Source organism: Megalobrama amblycephala, linkage group LG4 (genome assembly GCF_018812025.1).
Source record: "Megalobrama amblycephala isolate DHTTF-2021 linkage group LG4, ASM1881202v1, whole genome shotgun sequence".
Lineage (NCBI taxonomy): Eukaryota > Metazoa > Chordata > Actinopteri > Cypriniformes > Xenocyprididae > Megalobrama > Megalobrama amblycephala.
In genome coordinates this window covers 39,818,267-39,837,859 of record NC_063047.1, presented here as the reverse complement: position 1 = coordinate 39,837,859, position 19,593 = coordinate 39,818,267, and the positions used below count along the sequence as shown (strand labels likewise).

Here is a 19,593-nt window from a genome sequence, read left to right as displayed (position 1 = left end):
TTAAAACTCCTTTGATTCTCAATTGTTTACAATAATTGTTCAATAAGATTCCTATTTTCTGAAGACAATCGGTCTTCATTCTTATGTTATCTAATGAGCATTTGTGACCATTAAAGAGGTCTTCAGTTTGTGTCTTATTATACTCTATTCATTGGGGTGTCAGTATTTGGGCTGTGTGATTATAATAAATAATCAACTATATTTTTCGTTTAAACATTTCAATATATAAAAACATGCCACGTAGAGTCTTCTGACAACATTTCCGGGTGATGACCCAAATTATTTGTCAGAGTTTTGAATCTATTTACTGAAATAAACAGTTTGCAAAGGCACTGATTCAAATGGACTGTGTTTTGGTTACTAATCAAGGCAAGGACAGATACTGATGAATAATGAACAATTCCTTCATGCATATCTGTCTTTTCTTTTTTGACATCGTAATTTTTAATCAAATTGTTATAATAACTGGATCTTGTGGGGAAAAAAAAAACACTATGGAAGAGGATTCGGGCCAAGCAATAATAAAAAAATAAAACCATCTCGGGATTAAAGTTAGGGCTGCACAACGATTAATCGCGATTAATCATTTGCAAAATAAAAGTCTATGTTTACGTAATAAATGTGTGTGTTCTGTGTATAATAATTATGTATATATAAATACACACACATACATGTATAAATTTAAGAAATATATGCATGTATAAATAAATATATATATTTAAATATATTTTATATTATAAATATAAATATTTTATATATAAATATAACATTTTTCTTAAAATATACGTATGTATGTGTGTGTATTTATATATACATAATTATTATACACAGAACACACACATTTATTACATAAACACAGACTTTTATTTTGCAAACGATTAATCGCGATTAATCGTGGTGCAGCCCTAATTAAAGTAATTATAAAGCAAGATTAAACTCAGGTTTTTTATAAACTCAAAATACAATACAATGTTCATAATAAACTCATTAAATTTTGAGAATGAAGTTGTTGTGTTTTCAGAAAAAAACTTGATGTCAAGTTAAATGTCGAGAAAAATTCAAAATAAAATGTCGAATAAACTCATATTTGAGAATAAACTTGTGTTTATTGTGTAAAAAAAAACTCGTTAAATTTCAAGAAAAAAGGCTGAGAATTGCTGAGAATAAACTGCATTTCGAGTTGTTGAGAATAAACACACATTCGATCAGTCTCATGTTCATTGCATACTGATGGAAAACATGACAGAGTTGGATCATTATATTTTATGGTTTCTTTCAATAACTATCTTGCTGAAATACTATCAGCTTTAGCTAATTATAACCAAATAATAATAATTAGCATGCAAACTTTAAAGAGAATCTGCAAGCAGCTGGGTCTAGAAGAAAAAAGAAAGTCCAATTTGCGCAATTTTGTCCAACATGAAATAACGACCAGTGGACACGAAAAGGGCCATTCTAAAACCCTTAATGTGAAAAACACTTAAGGTGGGTTAACGTACTAAGACAGTGTTATTAAAAGATCAAACTCAGTAAACATCATACTAATAAAGCGTACTATGTGCAGATAAGCAGATGAGTGTAGAATATGAACACATCGCATTTAATTACACGTTAAGAGTTCTCCTCCCATAGAAAACCGTTACAAAGAAAATGCTTAACGTGGCTTAAATGTACTATGACTACGACAGTGGTATTAAAAGATCAAACTCAGGAAAAACCATACTAATAAAGCATACTATATGTACAGATAAGCAGATGAGTATACTCACAATCGACTGCAATCTTGCATTCATTTTTGAATACAATGCCCACATCTCAAAATCCAAACAACAACCGATGGATTAAAAAAAGTCCTCACCCTACTTTTTTTTCCACAATCCGCTATACTTAAATGTATCACAATGAGGAAGAAAACATGTAGCACTCCATTTGTTTCACTGCAACTATAATGAATAAATAAAAAATAAATTAAATTCATTAGCCTAGCAATTTACAATGTTGCTTAGTTTTATATGCAAAGCAAAATGATTGAAAATAAACATGGTAAATACTAGGGGTGTAAATACATGTATTCGTCCCGAACCGTCACGGTACGGAGGTCAGGGTTTGGTGCATGCAGTCATATGGCGGTCAGTCACAGGCGATCCACACAACAATCCAGAAGGGGGCGCATGGTAATGCAACTCTGTTTGCTAACCGCCACAACAGGAAAAAGCACAGATGCTCAATCATGTAATCTCTCAACCAATGTTTCAACTGCGGAAAGATATCAATAAAACAGCTTGAGAATATCTCACGTAGCATTATATTTACCTCAGGCATTTAGTGTCGACAGCATGTTAGTTTACTACAGAAATGAACCCTAGAGAGGAGCATTTCGTATATTTAATAGGGTTGGGTACCGAACTCGGTACTTTTAAGGGCACCGACCAAATTACGTTGGTACTACCGAGTACCGATTCCCATTAAATCAATCAAAATTTCGGTACCTGAGAACGCATCTGGGCATGAGAGGTACGTTAAAGAAAGAGAGAAGAGAGAGACCATGCGACATCACCCCTGAAACTTGTTTAAACAACACACAGGGCAATGGCTAAACGTTCTGAAGTGTGGTTAAATTTCACAAAACTAGAATGAGACTGAGACAACGCAATTTGCAATATGTCGATAAAAATTTGAAACACGCTTACTCAAGTCCGTATATGATCTATGATCCGCGTTGCGAGCGTTGTTAATCTCACTGAGGCGTTCCGCGCAGAAACCGCTCTCATGCACGCTCCACATGTTGTTACTTACATACTAAATATTGTCACAGTCATATTTTCTATGTGTTCTTAGTCAAAATCCAGCTCTGACAGCATCGTGGGGAAAATGAAACAACACTTTTGTGTTATTGTGCCGAAAAAAGGTACCGTTGGATACCGGCACTGAATTTCAGGTACCGATACTGGTACCGGTAAAAATGTGATCGGTACCCAACCCTAATGCTGCGCGTCTGGGGCATCTGATTTACATGTTAAGTCAATGTAAACGCGCGTCTAGAAGTCCTGCAGTGCGAATTAAGTGTCTAGCGCGACGCGAATCGGCCGTTGGCACGCAAATGGCGCGGCGCGAATTGAGAGTTCATGCGTCTGACGCCCTAGTTGAAAAATCTGAACTTTGGCGAAACCATCATGTTTGTGTACCATTACACCCCTAGTAAATACTGGATATAATACAATCCCAGCCTTATTGTTATTGCCAAGAAACACAGTGAGGAACAGAAGTACAGTCTGTTCAATGGAGTTTCTATCAATTGGAATTTTCTTTTTGAAAAGACATATTTTTAGTGTTTTGTCAGCTTGAACGAGCGAACACCCATGCACACAGCAGCACACCATATTGAACGGACTGTACTTCTCCCTCACAGGCTGATATTCGTTTGTGTTAAATCAAATAAGGCGTCTACTCTGGCTAACATCAATAGACCCCTCAGAAGTGGCACAGTTCTACAAACGAAGGGAAACTTCACAATCCCGGCCATATTTGTTCAAGGGAGACATCAGCTGTCATGACACGGCTGAATTACACACTCCATGTGCCGTAGCTTCGGGCGGCTACACAAAGTATATTCTACATCAATGGTGGGACGCAAATAAACAATCACTGGTAGCGTGAGGTTGCCAGGATTGAAACAGAATTAAACCAAATGTGTCTGCTGTCTAAAAATCATGCTTTCTTTTCCAGTGCCTTGACCAGACACAGTCACACAGTGAAAGGAGAGGCTGACCATGATGTTAATTTCAAGGCCAGTTAGGAAATCTAGTTTCTTGAATGGCTGAGCTGCCACAACAGACAACACTAATGGGACAAGGTGCTAAAGTGACATGAGGAGCATGGCTTAAATGATTTTACAATCCAATAACCTGAAAAAGACAACACAACCAATACAAGTAGGCCTGCAAAATAAAATCACAATTGCCTTGTATAATGAAAAAGCTGTTAATAAATGTACTTAAAAATATACAGTTTACTTGCACTCTTTGTTGCAAGTACACAGAGCACAGTTTTTATTGGCAGCAGACTGTGGGCAAACCACGACTCAACTGGCCGCCGCCTTAAACACGCTACTAAACAATCCTACATCAGCAACTGCTGCAATTCACCATTCCCACCAGTTTGCACTTTTCTAATGTAGGTCTATGAGGATCTGTGAATTGTAGTTGTAGATTTAATTTTATGGAAATTATCCAAAAAATGTACAATGTGAATTTAATTTAAAGAACTTATTGTTATTTTACATATTTACTCAGGTCATAGAACACTGTAAAAAAAAAAAAAAAAATCTGTAATTTTACTGATTTATTGTATAGATTTTTCCTGTATTGTTTAATTAAGTAACATTCTGTAACATTAGAGAAATATTCTGTAAATACACAGTGCTAAAATAATATGAAAATCATGTAACTGCAGTGGCGTAACTTTTTTTTAAAAAGTGGGTGGGACAGTGGGTGGGATATTTTAATAATAATAATAATAATAAGATATTAAAATTAATATGATAGTTTCTTCCTTACATCTGCTATAATACAATATGTCGTTAGTCGTTAGTATGTACATTAGATAATACGTGGATCCGCTTTTAACAATAGATTGTCCTTATGGACTAGTGGCGGCATTTTTGTTTAGCGTGCAAGAGGTTCTGGGTTCTAATCCAACAATGTATGAATTTTTTTTTTTCCTCATTAAAACCAAAGATGTTCATCAGTGATTGTATATCAAGGGCAGGGACACGTTTGTGTATTTTATTTTGTGATTTCAACGTAACGAATAGAGAGTCTCTGCAACAGTTAAGCGATAGACTGAAGCACTCGTCTGTGTGAATCCGCAGTGTGCACGAGCGCCAAGAGAACAATGTTGCGCCTCTGATAACAGCGACAACGAGCACTCAACATGATTTCAAAAACAACACATCCCAGTGCCAGATAGCCTACTATTAACACAAATTGATAACCAATTAGAGGTGTTTCTTTTGTATTAGATATCCGTGCCGCGAGATGTTTCAAAAAGTGGTGGGGACAATATCGACCCTTTCAAAAAGTGGTGGGGACATGTCCCACCCATCCCACCCGCAAATTACGCCTATGTGTAACTGTGAATAAACATAACATTCACATTTTTAAAGAAAATTTTTGTTTTATCACATAAAAATGATGTTGGCAACAATCCGGAGTATATTATTCTATGAAGCCGTTTTTTGCCAACTCAATTCTAAGCAGCGCTTCGGTTACTCTGCGTGAACCGGGCAGTTGACGTGAATGAGGGGTGAAATGCAAGCTATCCGAAAGAACCAATTTGTGGAAATAATCAGATTTCCCATCACTACACTGACTGACCACACCTTGCTCCGCTTGTTAAAGTAGTTCTGTTGCGTTCAGTGTTGAAATACTTGGACATTTAAATGACAACTATGAAGATTTTAAATATTTGAACTGATGGAATTCGCCCCAGCGCAAGGATAGTCTCTTCTTGGCACACAGTCGAGCAGCTGTGCGACGGGAATCATTCAATCGTCAGCATTGCAGTCTTTCATGGATGTGGAGCAAAAATCTGTCATTAAACTAATGTTGACTGTGTGTGTGTGTGTGTGTGTGTGTGTGTGTGTGTGTGTGTGTGTGTGTGTGTGTGTGTGTGTGTGTGTGTGTGTGTGTGTGTGTGTGTGTGTGTGTGTGTGTGTGTTTTAAACCTTGGGTGCAGACCGTTAATAATTTAACATTTATGATGTTTAAAATAAAGGTATCAGTTGACGGTAAGTTGTAGTTTTGTTTTTTGATATTTTGATTAGTCAAGTCCTTCTCCCTAGTTTTGTTGTTTCCTTGCATTTAGTTACTGAATAACTGCCATTTTTCTGAGGGAAAAGTAGAGTGGATTTATTGTATACATGACATGAATATAATATATGAATTTTTAAAGGTGCCATCGAATGAAAAATTGAATTTACCTTGGCATAGTTGAATAACAAGAGTTCAGTACATGGAAATGACATACAGTGAGTCTCAAACGCCATTGTTTCCTCCTTCTTATATAAATCTCATTTGTTTAAAAGACCTCCGAAGAACAGGCGAATCTCAACATAACACAGACTGTTACGTAACAGTCGGGATCATTAATATGTACGCCCCCAATATTTGCATATGCCAGCCCATGTTCAAGGCATGAGACAAGGGCAGCCAGTATTAATGTCTGGATCTGTGCACAGCTGAATCATCAGACTAGGTAAGCAAGCAAGGACAATAGCGAAAAATGGCAGATGGAGCAATAATAACTGACATGATCCATGATATCATGATATTTATTAAAGGGGCAGCAGCCTGAATCGGCGCATTTATAATGATGCCCCAAAATAGGCAGTTAAAAAAAAAATTAATAAAAAATAAATCTATGGGGTATTTTGAGCTGAAACTTCAGAGACACATTCAGGGGACACCTTAGACTTATATTACATCTTTTGAAAACACGTTCTTCGGCACCTTTAAGGCATTCAACTCTAAAAGCTCAAAAGTGCTTCTTTCGGCGGCAAGGTTGGATTAAAAATTTTAAACACTTCTGAGACCAGGTTCATTAGGATGCCTTATGTACTAAAATTCAGTTGAGTCATTAACTAAATGGACTGCAAGGTCAGCTTAGATTTCTGATATAGACACATTGATGATACATGTTGGAATTTTGAATTCATGCAGTGTCGATGTTTGTCATACACTATTTTTATGTATCCTTATTCATATGTTCAAATATAACTCATGTTTTACAGTTTAGCTTATATCATGTTCTGTCTTGGCGGGAAGGTGCAGTTCAAACAGTTTTTCTTTACATTAAATAAATTTTTCGTTGGATTTTTGCAGATTTATGAATTAACATGTCCCATGCACTCACATCTTTCTCTCTCACTCTCTCTCTGTGTGTGTATGTATATATATCTGTATAAGTTACAGATCCCATCTCTTGTGTATACATGTTTAACAGGAAGTTCTTCTTTGGCAGCAAGAGTACTTTGTTATCTGTGGACCAAATCATTGTTAATAGCCACATCACCATCCTTAGTAATGCTTTTGGGTTGTTTTCCTCCTACAACTGTCTGAACATCTCGTACCCAGCAGGCCAATGAGCAACGATGGAGTTCTTGCAGAGAAAAAGCAGTAATCAATTTCATCAAATCAGTTATGAACCACTCTCTCTGGCTATGTCTACACTAATCTACACATTTGAAAAAGCAGTTTTTGTTTAAAAAATGCTCTCCGTCCACACTAGTGTTATCAAATGTTTTCCAAAAGTTTCTCGTCCACACTGAAATGTCAGAAGATGCTCAAATCATCTTATTGTGCAAGCATAAAATGTATTAAAAGCTCACAGAGAAGATACCGAGAAACCAGACATAATAAATCTGTCGCATTATTCTTCTTGCACAATCATTTTATTACCAACATATCTCACTACTTACAGATGGGTTCAGGTGAAACTCAATCACTAGTTATTGTATGGTCTAAAACACAATTGACCTCGTATTTTGCTCCAGGACACCAATTGTGAGTACATTTTCTGTCATCTTTGCAGGAATGTAATATGAAGATTGTACAAAGTAACATGCATATTTAGCAGCACTGTGAAAGTGAATAACACATAGCAGCCAGGCACATACCGGTATAAAAAGATATCTATCGGTACAATATGCATCACATGACTAAACGTCATCGTTCTCAAAATCCATCCATTTTCACAGTCCACACTACAAGGTGCAAATGCCGTTTTCAAATTTATTCACTCAGGAGAGCATCTTCAAAGAGCTCAATTTTCTCAGGAAGGAAGGCCAAAAAAAAAAAGAAAAAAAAAAAAAAGAAGGTGTGTTTTCAAATGTATGCGTTTTCAAATGTCACACCATCTCTCTTGCAAAAACTCTCAAAACAAACATGCTCTGTGCAAATTCCCACTATTCTGTTACTTTTATTGCTAGTATATTAAAGGTCCCGTTCTTCGTGATCCCATGTTTCAAACTTTAGTTAGTGTGTAATGTTGTTGTTAGAGTATAAATAAAATCTGTAAAATTTTAAAGCTCAAAGTTCAATGCCAAGTGAGATATTTTATTTAACAGAAGTCGCCTACATCGAATGGCCAGTTTGGACTACATCCCTCTACTTCCTTCTTTAATGACGTCACTAAAACAGTTTTTTGACTAACTTCCGCCCACAGGAATACACAAGAGTTGCGTTTGTAGAGTGTGTTTGTCGCCATGTCGTCGAAACGCTGTTATTTTCATCCCGCAGTCCAATCACCGGGTCTGATTCCGTCTCAAATTGATAGGGTAAAATTAAAGACATGTTTACAATAACATCATCTCCACGTTATGGTAAGAGGCGTGACCTTTCCGGGCAAGGAGCGCTAAGCTGCTGTCGAATCACAACACAGAAACCGCTGGCACAATCAGAACTCGTTACGTATTTCTGAAGGAGGGACTTCATAGAACAAGGAAGTCATCAGCCCGTTTTTATGACAGTGGAAACAGCGGTATACAGAAGTAAATTATGTGAAAAATACTGTGTTTTTTTACACGCGAAACATGAACACATGTTATATTGCACACTATAAACAATCAAATCTTCAAAAAAACACGAAAAACGGGACCTTTAAACATGATATACAGTAGAGTCTATGTTTCATTACTTAAGTTGCTTGTTTTTTCATTCAAAAGATGCCTTTTAAAGATAAACACCAAGGGATTGAAAGTAGCGCAGAACACCTTCGGAGCTGGTCGGAGCTACACTCTGCAGGACAGTGGTCCTCCAGGAGAGGAGTTTGACACATGCTTTGGACTGACCACCAGCTGCTTTCTTGAACACCTGCCTGAAAGTTTCTAGGAATCCTGAAGACCTTGATTAGCTGGTTCAAGTGTGTTTAATTAGGGTTTTTTAACGGAATTTAACACCCTTGTCCAAAGGTTCTTTCACTCATAACTAGAGCATTAAAAAAATAACATGCCTACAAATGTTCATGATAGTTGCATAGTCACTGTTTGCAATTGACAGCAAGGATTAAGTCTTGAAATGTTTTGTTCATTCATTCAGCAGTTTAAAGTGCCTGCTTGAATGCATTTGTGTATGAACGAACAGCTAAACTCACAACTGCATTCTCTGCGTCATTATCAAAAATGGCAATGTCCATAACACCAGGAAGTTTTATCACAATTTAGCTTGTGCTGTCTGTGCTGCTCTGTGTGTGTGCACAGAAAACAGTTGCGCACATCGAGATATTGATTCTAAAACAATATATCGTGCAGCCCACAGTCATACAGTGTATTGTGACTGTGAGAAGTGTCTGCCTGAATTCTGATTTGCAGTGTGTGGTTTTTACTGCATAATTTAACAATTTATAGAACAAAGAAGCACAACATGATAGAAACAAAAGTCTCAAGGCTTGTTTTAAAGTTAAATTCCACCCAAAACTCAAAATTCTGTCATAATTTATTCACCCTCATGTTGTTCCAAATCTGAATGACTTTCATTCATCTTTGAAACACAAATGAAGTCATATCCTATCATCCTTTCAATCCCTCCATTGAAAGTCCACACAACCAAAAGTTCCACACATTAAAACGTTTATAAAAGACAACATAAAAGAAACACAATATCCTATGAACCAAGCAGTTAAATCCATGTCTTTTGAAGAGACACAATCTCTTTATTTGATGAACAGATTTCATTTAGGCTTTTATTTATATGTAAACACTGATCAATGCACATAAATAGAGCACATCAAATATGATACATTTCTGTTCATTAACAATGGTTATATGTGAATTGAACAAGAAAAACCTTGATTAAAAGTTCTATATATAAAGCAATTCAGAAGACTTAAATTAAACCACTTGATTCATGTGGAATATCATGTGGCAGATAAAAATCCTTAGCAATGTCACACTTCATTCCAGCCCTCATAAGAATAACATCCAATTACTTCATGAGCATATTTTACTGAAAATCACAGTTGTGTTCAAAGAAATCTCCTGTTTATTCCTATGGAATGTGTGAGGCTTGCCTGAGTGTCAACAGTAATGAAGGTGGGCGGGGCTTAGCAAAGGGTCAATTTGGAGGTATTCGTTATAGAGTGCTGCGTTTTTTATATTCTAACCCAGAAATCAGCATCAACATCACCACCATTAAGCTTCTGACAACTCTTTCAGTCTTGATTTTAAAATATTTTCCCTGAAAGTTTGAGTTATAAGAGTTTGCAAGAACGTGATTATACAGGCTGTAAAAGCTGATTAGTGAGTAGATGAGTTGACCTATTCAGCGTGATGGTGTTTAATGTCCCTGACAACCTTTGTTGTCCCATTTATTTAGCCACTAGTTGCCTTTTTTAAGACAAGTAAAAGCTTAAAAAAAAATTACAAGGGGGTATTACTTACGTATTTTATGTCGTAGATTAAAATGTGAAAATATATTGATCTTGTGTTAAATACAGACCTTATTTCAGGCATTTAACCCAAAAAAAAAAAAAAAACAAAAAAAACACCCATTGACTTCAGGACGATAGAACCTAAGTGCTAAAATGCTAACTAATTTCTGGGTTTTGGCTTACAAAATGACATCATCCCTGCAGCAATCTATTGGTTGCTGCTAGTTTGCAGTGTTTTCAACAGATGAGAGCTGCTGTTAAAATATGATTTTATGCCCTTTTGTGATTTTAGCTGCTAAAGGCACCTACACACTACAAGATAACTGGGCCAATTTTGGGCCCAATTCTCCCCTTCCAACAATCCTAGGTAAAGTCCTGATTATCTTGATGGTTCTACAGATTATCTTATCAGATGTTCCTGAGTGACTAAATCTGCTCAGGAGAACGTCGGGGCTGAACCAATCTCAAATCATAAATATCCACCATGTTGAATATTTACGATTTGAAATCCTGTTGTGTGGGGAGAAACCCGAGGACAAACGCACACACACTTTATAGACGGTCACTTGGAACGAAAAGATACCCAATAAGAAAGCGAGCTGACAGAAGACGAAAGCATAACACAACTTCATCCAAACCTTTTTTTGTGTGTGTGAAAAGCAGTCCAAACACTATTACCAAAAATGAAATTTCTGTCATTAATTACTCACCCTCATGTCGTTCCAAACCCGTAAGACTTTCACTCATCTTCGGAACACAAATTAAGATATTTTTTAAAGGTCCCGTTCTTCGTGATCCCATGTTTCAAACTTTAGTTAGTGTGTAATGTTGTTGTTAGAGTATAAATAAAATCTGTAAAATTTTAAAGCTCAAATTTCAATGCCAAGAGAGATATTTTATTTAACAGAAGTCGCCTACATCGAACGGCCAGTTTGGACTACATCCCTCTACTTCCTTCTTTAATGACGTCACTAAAACAGTTTTTTGACTAACCTCCACCCACAGGAATACACAAGAGTTGCGTTTGTAGAGTGTGTTTGTCGCCATGTCGTCGAAACGCTGTTATTTTCATCCCGCAGTCCAATCACCGGGTCTGATTCCGGCTCAAATTGATAGGGTAAAATTAAAGACATGTTTACAATAACACTGAGCGCGTACATCTCCACGTTATGGTAGGAGGCGTGACCTTTCCGGGCAGGATGCGCTAAGCTGCTGTCGAATCACAACACAGGAACCGCTGGCACAATCAGAACTCGTTACGTATTTCTGAAGGAGGGACTTCATAGAACAAGGAAGTCATCAGCCCGTTTTTATGACAGTGGAAACAGCGGTATACAGATAAGTAAATTATGTGAAAAATACTGTGTTTTTTTACACGCGAAACATGAGCACGTGTTAAATTGCACACTATAAACACAATCAAAGCTTCAAAAAACCACGAAAAACGGGACCTTTAATGAAATCCGAGAGCTTTTGTACCTCCCTATACACAGCAATGACATAACCAATTTCAGACATTTTTAAAATACTCCATGTGACTACAGTGGTTCAACCTTAATGTTATGAAGCGACGAGAATACTTTTTGTGCGCAAAAATAAACAAAAATAACTTTCTTCAACAATTTCTTCTCTTCCCTGTCAGTCTCCTACGCTGTTTACGTTGTAGACACAGTGCAGGTTTCCGGGTTCTACGTCAGAACGACGGCTCAGTACAAATACTTGCCTTGTTCGCCACATTTGTTTACTCTAAAGTCACGTTTGACCGCAAGAGATTTTGCAAGATTTCCTGTGTTCGCAGGTGGGACTCTGGTTGTTTGTGAATGGAATCTGTTAGTGTGTGGTGGGCTGTATTGGTCACATCGTGGCACTCCACACACTATAGGAACAAAACTGTTAAATCTATGATTTTTTTTATTGTCATGCTTGTGGTCTCTCTCACATTTTCAATTTCTGATAAGATTTTAAAAATCTTTTAGTGTGGGCCAGCCTTTAGCAGCAGCAGACTGAGGGTTTACCTCAGTGTGGCTCAAATCACAACTGGCATCAATGTATAGGTAAAAGATAAGGTTTACTGTTTTTGTTTGTTTGTTTGTTTGTTTCAAATTTAAGGATTTAGCACAGATCAAAACAGACAGATTAGCACTCTGAATTAAACTGCTGATAATACTGGCAAATTCTCTGTCATCACAATCCCTGGTGCTGGCCATCCCAAGTAACTGAAACACATCTGATAGCATCTTTCTCCAGCAGAGTTTCCAAATGTGCGGCCAATCCCACTTGAATTCGCAGAAAACCAGCCGCCCTGGTCTTGTTTTCTACGATGACAAAAGCAAATGGATTTCTGCCAAAATGTCAATTTTAAACTGAGGAGAGATCGGAATTTCGACCGCACCGAAAACAAAGTGGCTGTAGTAAAAAAAATAAAAAATGAAACGGCCCTCCTCCCCCTGTAGCTCGCTGCCAAAAGGTGTTCTTGTTCTGATATTTGGTTTGGAACGACTGCCAAAAATGAGATATGTCCTTGGATATCTCCCTCTTTCCTTTGTCTCCTGTCAGGACTTGGCTGTCCTCCAATGCAACTAGCCATAGCCAGGAACAGAGGGAGCTCCATTCACACACATAAACATCACTTTGGATTTATCCTTTGCTCAAATACTGTGGTTCTTTTGTGTAATCGTATACTCTGTATACGGATACAATAGGTTTTCTGGAATCTTTTTGTAGGCAAGCGCTCCATAAGTAGATGTGTTTGTGTTTTGATAAATGCGATCTGTCTCCTCATTTGACCTGGGTTTTTCCATTGGCTTTCTATGAAACGATGAAGTCTTGGAACAGTTTCTCTTCCATTCTGAAACAACTATACAGTGATATACTCATAGCCAGAGCTACTCCACTAAAATCAATTTTTTTTTATTGTCCCAAAAGTCCACAACTCTATACAACCTCCATTTCTGACCACAAACCTTCAGTTCAATTCAACCATTTCATAAGGCCTCAGCAAGGATAAAGGTTTAACCAGTGCTTCTGACCAAACTCTGATGGAACCAAAACATTGATTGCCCTTGAATTAGGCTAAATGCCAGACTTACATTCATATTGCTCTTCAGAAGTATAAATACTGAATGCAATTGAAAATTAAATGAACATTCTGTCACTTTTTCTAAACCTGTATGACTTTCTGCTGTGGAAAATAAAATGAGACATCTTTAAAAGGATTAGTTCACTTTAAAATGAAGATTACCCCAAGCTTTACTCACCCTCAAGCCAACCTAGGTCTATATGAATTTCTTTTTTCAGATGAACACAATCGGAGTTATTTTAATAAATATCCTGACGCATCTAAGCTTTATAATGGCAGTGAACAGGACCAACAAGTTTGAAGCTCAAGAAAGTGCATCCATCCAAAGCCAAACATATTCCAGCTCTGGGGGGATAATAAAGTCCTTCTGAAGCAAAGCGATGCGTTTGTGTAAGAAGACTATCCATATTTAACAATTTATTAAGTATAATAACTAGCTTCCACTAGACCACCTTCCGTATTCAACTTACAAAGAAAGTGTAATGCCTCTCGCAGTTCATAACGCTTACGCTACGTGACAGAAGCTAGATATTTTACTTTATAACTTGTTAAATATGGATATGTCTCTTAAACAAATGCATCCCTTCACTTCAGAAGGACTTTATTACCCTCCCGGAGCAGTGGATGGATGCACTTTCTTCAGTTTCATACTCATCTGTCCCGTTCATTGCCATTATAAAGCTTAGATGCGTCAGGATATCTATTGTATAACTCCGATTGTGTTCATCAGAAAAAAAGAAAATCATGTACACCTAGAATGGCTTGAGGGTAATTTTCATGTTAAAGTGAACTAATCCTTTAAGAATGCTGGTAACCAAGCAGTTTACCAATGATTTCCAATGTATAGACAAAAAACATTGAGATATCTTCTTTTGTAAATAATGACAATATTAATTTTAGGGTGAACTATTCCTTTAAGGTGTGATATTCAAAACATATCATTTGTCTTGCATCCTCTAATGGTATCGGTCTCCTAGAAGTCAACATGAAACGGAAGATGTAATTGTCTTTTCTTCCTTATTGTGAAATATATCAGAGTGAAATCGCTGTTCGAATAATATAAAACATAGTGCTGGGATTTGAATTTGTCCATAACAAGGGAATTGATTTGATCGTCATCTTTTGCTAATTGTTGCAATCTCATGTAAGTGACAGGTTTATGGAGGTGACTGATTATTGTCCCGCCCACACGCCGGTGCACGTCATCAGAGAAAGAATGTCACTTTGACAGAAGAAGATGAAATTATTTTGATTAAAGATTACAAGAGCACTTGAATTTTAAAAAATTATAATGATGTGCACAGATAAGTCCTTTAAAACAAACACTGCAATATTCCATAAAAATAACAATTGTCCATTTGGGCTGCATGATTTATCGCGATTAAACCGCATGCGATTTTGGCAAAGGCTGCAATTATTTTATGCGCAGCTTATCAGAGCTGTACGGCTCTGTGATCAATAGTAAATGCTTCTCCATCTGAAAGCCAGAGGGCGCTCTTGCGCAGAAACTCCAAATATGCCTTGCCGCAGAAGAAGATAACACGCGTCACATCGCTGTAGCTGAATAAACAGAACACTGAAACGATTTTATGGATTAAACATGACTAATAAACACGCAAATGCCTTATTCTGTGTAAGAAGTCACATCATCTCACAGAAGGATGCTCAAATGTCATTTTGTTGGACAAGAGGTTGATAAATGCTTCTCATGTCTAGAAAGATGTTTGACGCGTGTTGCTTTTTCAAATGTACATTATAAGCGACTATATGCGCATAAATAAAAAAAAAAAAAAAAAAAAAAATCGCAGCCTTTGCAATTTCATAATCGTACTAAAGGCTGATTTATACTTCTGCGTCGGACCTACTTCCGGAGCCTCTGCGCCGTAGGCTACGCGTCCGTTTTCATTTATACATCTGCGTCGTTGTCCACGTCAGCGTGCATGCAGACCACCAGTAGGCACTGTCTGCGGTAATGTTGAGTATCAAGGCAAAAGCCGAAGAAGCAGCTTGTCATGTATGTTGTCAGAGAAGCTTACAAATAGAAACAGCAGAGAAGCGGCAAATAGGTAATGACTTTTGATGCAGTTTGACTGCACGTGTCATTCCTATGGAAGTTGAAAACGCTCGCTCTTTTCCTATTGCCCCGCGCCAGTTTTTTGACCCGTGGGAGGGGTTCTAGCAGACCAATCACAGCGCTTGTGGTCAACGTAGAATTGACGCGTTGTAAAATTTTTGAAGAGGTGCACGTCAGGCTACGTCGTAGGCTATGCGGCGTACAGTCTACGCAGAAGTATAAATCAGTATTAAGAATCGCGTTTAAGCGATAATCGCGTTTAAGTCCAATGTTATTTTTCGTATCGTGCAATAAATCGTTGATTTCATGGTGACTTTAAGTTCCCCTACAATCTGTTTCAAGTTAAAGATGCTGAGAAAACCACCCATGGCCTTACTTGGCTAAAGTTGGTTTTATATTTGCACATTCGGACTTCTGATCAATTCAGACTTTCCAATAAATGTGCAATAAATTAATGTTTGCGAATTTTAAGCAGCGACATGATATTGACAACCAACGATTGTCAACTTACAACATTTTTCACAGTCGATCAAAATAGGCAAGTATTGTTTTAATGGCATATTTACTTGTGAATGTCCACTGAATGTCCAATGTAGTGTGATTAACAAGGCTATTGAATATGGATGTCCGAATGTGCGAATATAAAACCAACTTTACCCAAGTCATGGCCTTGTCATAGCTCCTCCCATTTCTGCAATTAGGCAAGGATTTCAAAATCAAACATTCAAATGAGCGTAATGATACTAATCAAAGATCAGATAAGTATGAAAAACATTAATATGTACTGCAATCCCTTTTAAATTCTGGTTCTGAATAATATCTGATCTTGGTAAATGTCAGCAAAGGTTAATTTGACAACGCAACCTCATGGCAGATCAGATAGGAAACCAAACACTTCAGGTCAACAGTTTCATCATTGCTACCCATTACACACAAAACGCTGATGTGTCTCAAAACCTAGTGAGACTCCTACTTGACAGCATTTTGGGGCAGCACGGGGCGTTCAAATGCCCACAAACGCTGCCTAGGTAGACAGCTCGCTAGGTTTTGTGACACATGCAATCTTCAATGAGTAAGAACACAAGTGGCATGGAAAGCAAGCCTACACTGTGGCTTATAGTGGAAATTACTATAGGCGCTTGACAGTGCAAACACACGCCTACTCTTTAGCAGCGGGAAACTGATGCATGGCCACAATTACAGTAAATTACGCTGAATAATGTGTCTTCGTTTGAATATACCACTATATATATATATATAAAGATCAGATCATACAGCAGAGGGTATTCTCCCACTGACTGTCGCAAAAGCTGCTGTCCTTCAGGGTGAGTTAAATAAACATTCACCTTCTGTAGTCTAACTGTTACTCATCAATGATTTCCATAAGTACTGATGGATATGTTGCTTACGGAGGTCAAATTAAACCAATATACTACAGTAGGCTATGTCATGATGTAAAGTCAGACAGGCGATAGTCCACTTTTTTTCCTTCTGGTTAAAATGGAGCTCTGCAGTTTTTAAGTGCTTCAGCTAATCCAAAACAACCCAATTGTTTTACTCATTTCAGTTCAATTACAGCTGTAATTCCTCAGCAACATAAATAAATGGCATTATAATTAAAAATTGAAATGAAATGTGGTTAAAGGAGCGAAGAGGTAAACTCACCCATTTCTGAAGCTGCTGCTGCTGCTGAAGTCTACAAGAGTAAATCCATACACTAGATTATGACAAGCACTTTAAAATCCCTCAAACTCAAGCAAACGGCTTTTTATCGCTTTAAAATGGCGTCAGTCACAATCTCGGGTGAGATTTCTTTTAAAAAAAAGAAAAACATACATGAAGAGCGCGATCGATCAGTGGAGTGCGTCTGCAGATTCAGATGAAATGTGGATTGAAGCGGGAATATGGTGGTGTACAGTCACAGCGCTGCATTGCTTCCCTCTCAAATCATCAGACTCAGGGGTGGATCGAGCCTTCCCACTGCGGAGAAAACAAATCTGCTCTTACGATCCTTAATAATATCCAAAGTCCTGCTTTAGATGACACACCGGACCGGAGCGGTCGTGCAGGGTAAATATCCAGGAATATGCAAACTCTGGCGTTCCAGTTTCTGGACGTGTTTGATCGGAGTTCAGCGAGTGTGATGTGACTCTTGTTAGACTCCCGCAGTAGTTTTTGATAATGATCGGTGTGCTGTGCTCTGCTCTGTTCTGCTCTCTGCAAATGCTCTGACTTGCCCTGCTGATCGCTCTCCAGCGCCCTCTACTTGTAGCGCACAGCGTTTGTTTATTTATTTATTTATTTAGTTTGTTTGTTTGTCTGTTGCACAATATTTATGTTTGTTTTTAATTATTTGTTTATTTGTAGTGCAAAAACGTTTACGAATTCATGATTTTTTTATTGATTTGATTATTTTTCTGTTTGCTTGTAGCGCAAAATACTTATATTTATTTACTCATTTATTTTATTTTTCTGTTTGCTTGTAGCGCAAAATGTGTATTTATTTTGATCTGTTTGCTTGTAGCACAAAATATTTATTTCTATTTATTTATTTAGCTATTTATTATTTGTAAAATGTTTATTAATTAATTAACTATTTTTTCAGTTTGAATGTATATTTTTATCTGTTTGCTTGTAGCTCAAAATACTTATATTTATTTACTCATTTATTTTATTTATCTGTTTGCTTTTAGCACAAAATGTGTATTCATTTTTATCTGTTTGCTTGTAGCACAAAATATTTATTTCTATTTATTTATTTAGCTATTTAATATTTGTAAAATGATTATTAATTAATTAATTTTTTTTCAGTTTGAATGTATATTTTTATCTGTTTGCTTGTACCATAAAACATTTATTTATTTGTTTGTTTGTTTGTTTGCCTGAAGCACAATATTTATTTGTTTGTTTTTATTTGTTTGTTTATTTGTAGCGCAAAACGTTTAAGAATTAATGATTAATTTTTTTACATTTATTATTGATAATTTTTCTGTTTGTTTGTAGCTCAAAATATTTATATTTATTTACTCATTTATTTTCTTTATCTGTTTGCTTGTAGTGCAAAATATTTATTTCTATTTATTTATTTAGCTATTTATTATTTGTAGTAAAACATTTTTATTAATTAACTATTTTTCTGTATGAATGTATATTTTTATCTGTTTGCTTGTACCATAAAATATTTATTTATTTGTTTGTTTGTTTGCCTGTAGCACAATATTTATTTGTTTGTTTATTTGTAGCGCAAAATGTTTATGAATTAATGATTAATTATTATTAATTTAATTATTATTAATTTTTATGTTTGCTTGTAGCTCAAAATATGTATATTTATTTATTAATTTAATTTATTTATCTGTTTGCTTGTAACGCAAAATGTGTATTTATTTATTTTTATCTGTTTGCTTGGAGCGCAAAATATTTATTTGTATTTATTTATTTATTTAGCTATTTATTATTTGTAGTGTAGAATGTTTATTAATTAATGAATTAACTATTTTATCTGTTTGCTTGTACAATCAAATATTTTATTTATTTATTTAAGGTAGTAAGCCTTAAGTAAATTTTTCTGTTAAGGCAGTATTTCATATCTTTAGCTACTATTATATAAACCCCCATTGTTTTGTCCTTGACATTTTCATTGTTGTTTTCTTTATATTTAAGCAAATACTAAGTGATTTTCAATATCCATCTATTAACTTGTTCATCTTTATAATCAATGAGCAAATTCATTATATATCATGCAATCCAAATTGTTATAGGTTAAGCAGCTCACATACAACCTTTTTATTTTATTCTTCTCCCTCAGACTGAAATATTCTTTCAATTAGCACAGCTTGCCAACTCACATACAAGTAAACAGTAGCAAATACTAAGGCTATATTTGATTGAAAGAATACCATATTTTGTAGTGAACTGCCATCACTCATCCCCCACATTATTCACCTCTTTTGGCCTTTAGACAGGATGGGTGTTTATATCTGAGCTGTGTATTGATTGAGAGAAAATGTAATGA

General features: G+C 36.3%; 1 protein-coding gene across 1 annotated transcript in view; it reads right to left on the bottom strand.

Annotated features, from left to right (window-relative positions):
• The window catches only part of setbp1 (SET binding protein 1), a 79,781-nt gene extending 61,988 nt beyond the window's left edge, over positions 1 to 17,793 (bottom strand). Inside the window, exon 1 of the mRNA XM_048189253.1 lies at positions 17,244 to 17,793. The gene's annotated coding sequence lies outside the window, so the exon portion shown is untranslated. The remainder of the gene's footprint in view (positions 1 to 17,243) is intronic.
• Positions 17,794 to 19,593: the final 1,800 nt, after the last annotated feature.